Source organism: Triticum aestivum, chromosome 7D (genome assembly GCF_018294505.1).
Source record: "Triticum aestivum cultivar Chinese Spring chromosome 7D, IWGSC CS RefSeq v2.1, whole genome shotgun sequence".
NCBI classification, from domain to species: Eukaryota; Viridiplantae; Streptophyta; class Magnoliopsida; order Poales; family Poaceae; genus Triticum; species Triticum aestivum.
In genome coordinates, this window is record NC_057814.1 from 600,696,795 (window position 1) to 600,704,458 (window position 7,664).

Consider the following 7,664-nt stretch of genomic DNA (forward strand, 5'->3'; position numbering starts at 1 on the left):
CGTGCGTGCTCTGGCCGCCGCCGCCGCTCCCTCACTGCGGGCGCTAGGGGAAACCCTAGCGTCGCCCCTTGGCGAGCAGCGCCGCGCCTGGGCCGACACTGGCGCGGTTTCACTGGCCCCTGATGGGCCCTGGCCATGGGCTTTTGGTCCTCTAAAAAAAAAGGGGGCAAAGGCGCTGGCTGCTGGGCCTGGATGGGCCGCGCGCCATGGGGATCTCAAAAAAAAATGAAGAGGGGCGCCGGCTGTTGCGTAAAATTGCGGTTTAGCCCCTGTATTTTTTCAGTTTTCGCGCGATTTTTATTCCTGCAGCAATATTTCGCGTAGACCCCCCTGGAACTGTCTGTTTTCGCTGAAAATGCATTTTTTGCTTAAAAATACCTCGGGAATTCAATTTTTGGGCTAGTTTTCTCATACTAGATCCGCTTAACATGCTATTTTTTGTAACATGATATTATTGTATGATTTTACTGCTGTAGATTAATTGTTTAGCACTCTTAATCATTTAGTAAGTCATATAATAGCATGTTTTAAATAGTGGAACGTCATTTTATTGAATAAGTTTATCAACATCGCTTTGTGCAACAGATTACCTGCTGTAATCTCATGATTTTTGCATAAATCGCAGATGGCCGGAATTGCCCACAAGGAGTTTCCTGAGTTGGCCCAGACAGGGTTGAACTACCTGTCATGGTCCTCGGACTGCGAGATCTTTCTCCAGGGCAAAACCCTCCTGAGGGCGATCGGTAAGGGGGCCCAGCTGGCCGTCACTGATCCCAAGTTCGAGACTGAGAATGCGCAGGCTCTGCACTTTCTCCGTCATCACCTGTCACCTACTCTGAAAGATGAGTATATGGCTGAGCGCAGTGCTTCTGGCCTTTGGACCGCTCTTAAGCAGCGGTTCGAGCGGCTGAAGTACACTGTGAAGCCACGTGCAGAGGCAGAGTGGATCCGTCTGAGGTTTGCGGACTTCAAGACAGTTCGGGAGTACAATTCGGCTCTGCACCGGATTTGTACGACTCTTCGGTTGTGTGGTACTGAGATTACCGACTCCCAGAAGATTGAGAAAACCCTATCCACTTTCCACCCCGACGCGGTCCAGTCCTCACGGAACTACCGCCAGGGGAACTACACGAGGTATTCAGAGTTGATTGACGTCCTCCAGGTGGCGGAGGCGCAAGACGAGGTTCTCAAAAAGAACTTTGTCGCGCAACCACTTGGGGGGAGTTCTCGCCAGGAGGTGAACGCTCTCAAAGTCCGCAAGCCTCAACAGAAGAAGAGGGGCCGGAAGGGCAAGAAGAAGGGCCCTCACCCCCCCGCCCCGGCTAAGCAGAACAAGCCGGGCAAGGGAGGGCAAAGGCCTCAGGACTGCTTCCGTTGTGGCTCGGTGGAGCATTTCTCCCGCCAGTGCCGCGCACCACCGGAGGTCGTTGCTGCATATAAGGCTCGGAAGGCGCGTGAGACGCACCTCGCCTTGGTTCAGGAGGGAGCTCCACCGGCGCCCATGGCGGCACCCGTGATGATTGCTACTCCCCCTGCTGCTCCTATAGAGGCGACCCCCGTGGTGCCCATCGCGGCAGCTTTGGCGGTCTCTACCGAGGCCCACGTCGCCATGGAGGTTGACCATATGGCCGCCTCGGCGGCGCCGCCACTAGACATTGATGCTGCCTCCAAGATAATTTCTGAGGAGGATCAGCTCACTAGTATGGAGATTGCGGCGGAAGTGAATGGCTTCTTCACCGAGTCCACTTAGCATACCTCTTTGGTTATCACGATTCCGTGCTTTGCTACAATAAAATTGAATAAATTCGATTTGGTTGTAAGCTCTATGAGAGCATAAACTTATTCTTTACTTTGGCGATTGGATGACATTTATTCATTTATTCCATTATTTATACATGATAGCATGTTATGTTCTGAGATGTGTGCATTTATTTTTAATGTATTTTCTTCCTCATTACATTAATTAGATGTCATATTTTAGAACGCGTGTGGCGCCCAAATGGAGGAAACGTGCCTTGCCGATAGCGCCACCACTCATACCATTTTACGAGAAACTAAGTACTTTGAGTCCATTAAAAAATCTCCGGGAAGTATTATGACAATCGCCGGCTGCGGTTCTCACATAGTTGGCTCCGGACGAGCCACTATTATACTCCCCATGGGAACAACTTTGCTCATTAATGATGCGTTGTTGTACCCGGAGTCGACTCGTACTCTATTAAGCTTTAGAGACATCCGCGCTAATGGTTTCCATGTTGAGACCGATGATGAAAACGGCAAGGAATGCCTACTCATCACAAAGCGGGATGAAGGTGGTAAACATGTTATCGAGAGGCTTCCTTCTTTTGACACAGGGCTATACTACACTAAGATAGTAGCACCGCCCGTGTACACTACCCTCAAGACCGTCTTTAGAAGCTCTGAACTCTTCTGCCTCTGGCACGATAGGTTAGGCCACCCCGGACTTAGGATAATGAGAAATATAATTAACAACTCGCATGGCCATAATGTTAACGTGAAGAACTTCCCGAATCCTGATGATTTCGTGTGCTCCGCATGCGCTAAGGGGAAGTTAGTCATTAGGCCATCACCCCTCAAGGTGAGGGATGAAATCTCCGCGTTTTTGGAACGTATACAAGGGGACATATGCGGTCCAATTCAGCCCCTCACGGGGCCGTTTCGGTACTTCATGGTGCTCATTGATGCTTCCTCTAAATGGTCCAATGTTTGCCTGCTGTCAACAAGGAACCATGCCTTTGCAAAATTGATCTCACAGATCATACAAATGCGGAATAATTTCCCGGATTATCGTATAAAGTCTATTCGAATGGACAACGCCGGAGAATTTACTTCAAAGGCGTTCGATGATTATTGCATGGCAATGGGAATCAAAGTTGAGCACTCGGTACCACATGTTCATACACATAATGGACTTGCCGAGGCATTGATTAAAAGAATTAAATTCATTGCCCGACCGCTCCTTCAGGGTTGTAATTTACCAACTACATGTTGGGCCACGCAGTGTTACACGCGGCTAATCTCATCAACTTTCGACCGTCGGCCTACAACATCCACTCTCCTGTTCAACTTGCGCAAGGGTCGGCACCGAAAATTTCCCACCTTCGTAGGTTCGGTTGCCAGGTATATGTACCAATACCACCCCCCCAGCGATCGGCGATGGGCCCGCTCCGTAAGTCGGGGATATACGTTGGTTATGCGACTGTGTCCATAATCAGGTATCTGGACCCCATGACAGGAGACTGTCACACGGCTCGTTTTGCTGATTGCATTTTTGACGAGGATCTTTTCCCGACTTTAGGGGGAGAGAATCAACCCCTTGATGCTAAAAGTCGAGAAATCACGTGGCAAGCCACGGGGATCCACGCTCATGACCCGCGCACTGCTGAGACTGAGAGAGAAGTCCAAAAGATAATAGATTTGCAGTCTTTAGCAAATCAACTGCCCGACCACTTTAGTGACTTAAAGACTGTGACAAAATCGCATGTGCACGCGCGCAATGCACCGGAAAGGGTTGAAATACCGAAGAAAAATGATGGTATGCCCGCTCCCGTCCAAAGGCCTAAAAGGACGAGAAATCCGGCTTCTCAAATCCCAAGTACTCGGGGACGCCCGACGAAAAAGGATAAGAGAGATTTATCACAGCCTGTCACCAAAGTACCCCAAATTGAAACGGGGAGCCAGTCGAGACCTGGCACAAGTACGGAAAATTCATTGCACGAAATTCCGGACTTAAACTTTCCCATAGGGGAAACACCCAGCGGAGATGTGAGTGCACACATCGGCGCGGGAAATCTAAAGGACCTTGCTCCCATAATGGGAAATTTGGTAGAGCAAGTGTTTGCGCCTGATGCGCTCCATGACGAAATGGCCATAAATTATATTTATACGGGGGAGTCCCTGAACCGAGCAACGGTGATTGTCGACATCAACTTTGCTACGAAAATTGCCTCAATCATAGATCTTGACCCTGAGCCTAACACGCTCGCTGATTGCAAGAAAAGGTCGAATTGGAAAGATTGGCAGCAGGCAATTACTGCCGAATTATTATCTCTCAACAAAAGGAAGGTGTTCGGACCAGTTTGTCGAACTCCTCCCCACATTCGCCCTGTTGGCCATAGGTGGGTTTTTGTTCGAAAGAGAGATGAAAATAATAAGGTAGTACAGTACAAAGCAAGGCTCGTTGCTCAAGGGTTCACTCAACGACCAGGTGTCGATTTTGAGGAGACTTATTCCCCAGTCATGGATGGAGTTACCTTTAGATACTTGATCTCGATGGCAGTAAACATGGGCTTGAAAATGAAACTAATGGATGTTGTCACTGCTTACCTATATGGTAACTTGGATTCGAACATATACATGAAGGTTCCAGAAGGTATCCCTGTTCCGAACCATGATAGAGCAAATAGGGGTCTATACAGTGTTCAACTTCAAAAGGCACTGTACGGACTCAGACAGTCCGGTAGAATGTGGTACAATCGCTTAAGTGATTTCCTTCATGAGAAGGGCTACACGAGCAATAAAGATTGCCCATGTGTTTTTATACGGCGATCCCAAGATGTATTCTGTATAATCTCGGTGTACGTGGACGATTTAAACATAATCGGTACACCTGAGGATATTGAGGAAGCGAGTTCCTACCTGATGTCGGAATTCGAGATGAAGGATTTGGGTAAAACCAAGTTCTGTCTAGGTCTGCAACTTGAACATTCCCCTGATGGGATTCTAGTGCACCAGTCGGCCTACACCCAGAGGTGTTGGAAAGATTTGGATTTGATAAGGCATATCCTTCTAAGACCCCGATGGTCGGAAGATCTTTACAGCCAGACAAGGACCCGTTCAGGCCAAAGGAAGAGGGGGAGGAAACTCTGGGACCAGAGGTTCCTTACCTGAGTGCAGTTGGAGCACTCATGTACCTCGCAAATTGTACACGGCCAGACATTGCGTTCGCCGTCAGTTTGCTTGCTCGGTACAGTTCTGAACCTACCAAAAGACATTGGAAAGGTGTCAAGGACGTCTTCCGTTACCTGCAAGGGACCAAAGATCTTGGTCTATTTTATAAGAGGAATCAAGACTTATCTATTATAGGCTATGCCGATGCTGGGTACCTGTCGGACCCGCATGATTGCAAATCGCAGACTGGCTATGTTTTCCTTTGTGGTGGAACTGCGTTTTCCTGGAAATCGTCCAAGCAAACACTTGTGTCGACTTCCACGAACCACTCGGAAATCATGGCACTATTCGAAGCGTCAAAAGAGTGTGTATCGCTTCGGCGGATGATCGGCCACATTCAGCAGACATGTGGGCTGAACACCGTACAAACCCCTACCATTATCTATGAAGATAATGCTGCTTGTGTTGCACAAGTCCAGATGGGTTATGTGAAGAGTAACCTCACAAAGCATATTAGTCCCAAGTTCTTCTATGCGCATGAGCTGCAACAGTTGAACGAGGTGAGAGTTTTGCATACTAAGTCCTGTGACAATCTTGCTGATATGTTCACTAAATCATTACCGGCATCAACCTTAGAGAGGTGTGTGCGTGGAATCGGTATGATGAGACTTAGGGAGATGCAAGGTTCAGGGGGAGAAACTTCACAAACTCGTCACTAAAATCTCAATCCTGATGATCGAGTACTCAACTTGATGGTTGAGTGGATTGTACTCTTTTTCCCTTGAGTGAGTTTTCCTGATGTTTCTCACACGAGGTTTTTGACGAGGCAATTCGTGCAATACAACAACGTATACTGTGTGCTCTTTCTCCACTTTTTTTTCCCACTGGGTTTTTCGGAGTTTTGAGGCATGGATATACAGATAATTACCCAAGGGGGAGTGTTGAGAAACCGGGTCAGCCCGGAGGGGTGGCGGCGGCCACGTGCAAAGCGCACGGGCCGGCCCCTCCCGTTTCTCCTCTTTTGTTAAGTGGGTACTTATCCCTTGACCACCTACCCCCTATATAAAGCAACGAGGAGCCATCATTGTAACACCTGATCATTGATTAATAAAGCTGGTCTCCTCCATCTCTCTGTGTCACTTTTACTTTCGCATACTTCGACTACTTCGTCTACGACGCTCGCTCTCGCTCCGCAACCTCGGACCGGACTCGCCGGCGGAGTTGCGGAACAGTGCCGGCCCAGCGTGGAGGGGGGTATGCACCCGTTGGCAAACTGAACTGTAGCGGGCGCCTTAACCGCTGTATTGGGGAGCTCATATGCTGCGTTTCAAGCGCTCGTTCGTGGAAGAAGCCTCATGCAGCCAAAACATTGGGCCGGCCCAACGAGTGCGTCGCTCGCTCAACACTTCCTTCCTTCGCTCCTTCTGCAGCTTGGTCACGTTGACCGGTCAAGCATTGACTTTTGTAAAAAATAAAAAATAAATGAATTAAAAAATGTTCATGGATTCTAAAAAAGTTCACAAACTTCAACAACGTTCATCAATTCTTCTTAAAGTGCATCAAATTTGAAACAAGGTCATCAATTTTGACAAAAAAGTTCATTGAATTTGAAAAAAGTTCTTCATATTTGAAAAAAATCATCAATTTCGAAAAAATTCCACAAATTTGAAAAAAAATATCATCACAATTGAAGAAAAGTTCATCAATTTTGAAAAAAAGTTCATCGAATTTGAAAAAATCTCTAATTTGAAAAGTTCATCAATTTTGAAAATCAATTCACAAAAAATTGGAAAAAAATCATCAATTTTGTAAAGAAATCTCAAATTTTTAAAAAGCCCGTCGATTTTGTAAAAACATCAGAAAAAAAAGTTCACGAATATGGAAAAAAGATCGTCAATTTTGAAGAAAAGTTCACAAAACTTCAAGAAAGTTTATCGATTTTGAAAATGTAAATGCATTTGAAAAAAATCAGGAAAACGGAAAAAGAGAAAGGGGAAACAAGAAACGAGAAACGAAAACAGAAAAGGAAAAATGGGAAATGGAAAACCACGAAACGAGGAAAGGAATAAAAGGGGAAAAAGAATTTGTTTCACAAACAGGTGGGATAGACTATTGGTTGTGCGCTACATTTCTAACGTAGAGGTTGCGTGTACGAAACTGGTCGCGTGCATATTTTTGGGGAGTTTACAGAAAATAGAATGGGATATGAGCTGGCCCAGGTAAGAGCACCTTGAACAAAGAAACCATCGACCACTGAGGTCGTCGCATGTGATTGCTCCACGTCGTCGCCTGAGATAAATACAGTGGATTCTTTTTATAACATATGATACTCTTTAAATGTTTATATTGATCATAATATCATCCAACCATTGGTTTTCTTGGTCAAATTGATTCTATAGATAACAAGAGGTGGTATATTTCCTTTGAAAAGATCTTAACACAACATATTGTAGCTAGATAAATTATTATTATTTTATGTTCTATCTTTGATCTTAGTATCTAGACAAGCACAACAACCTCACTTTGTTAGAGGAGTGGACTTACAATCCCACTAAGAATCCTATAGTTCATTTAATAAAACATGTAGCAAGCTAAGTCAATAAATCATCTTCAGGTGCTACACCTACATACCGTCCACCTTGTCTTTGAGTTGTGATCTCATTTATTTCTTCCTACCTCTATATATACCGCTCACATCCGACATGGTTTCTACAAACATCCAAGAAGATAACCAACACGGATAGTGGTAGACA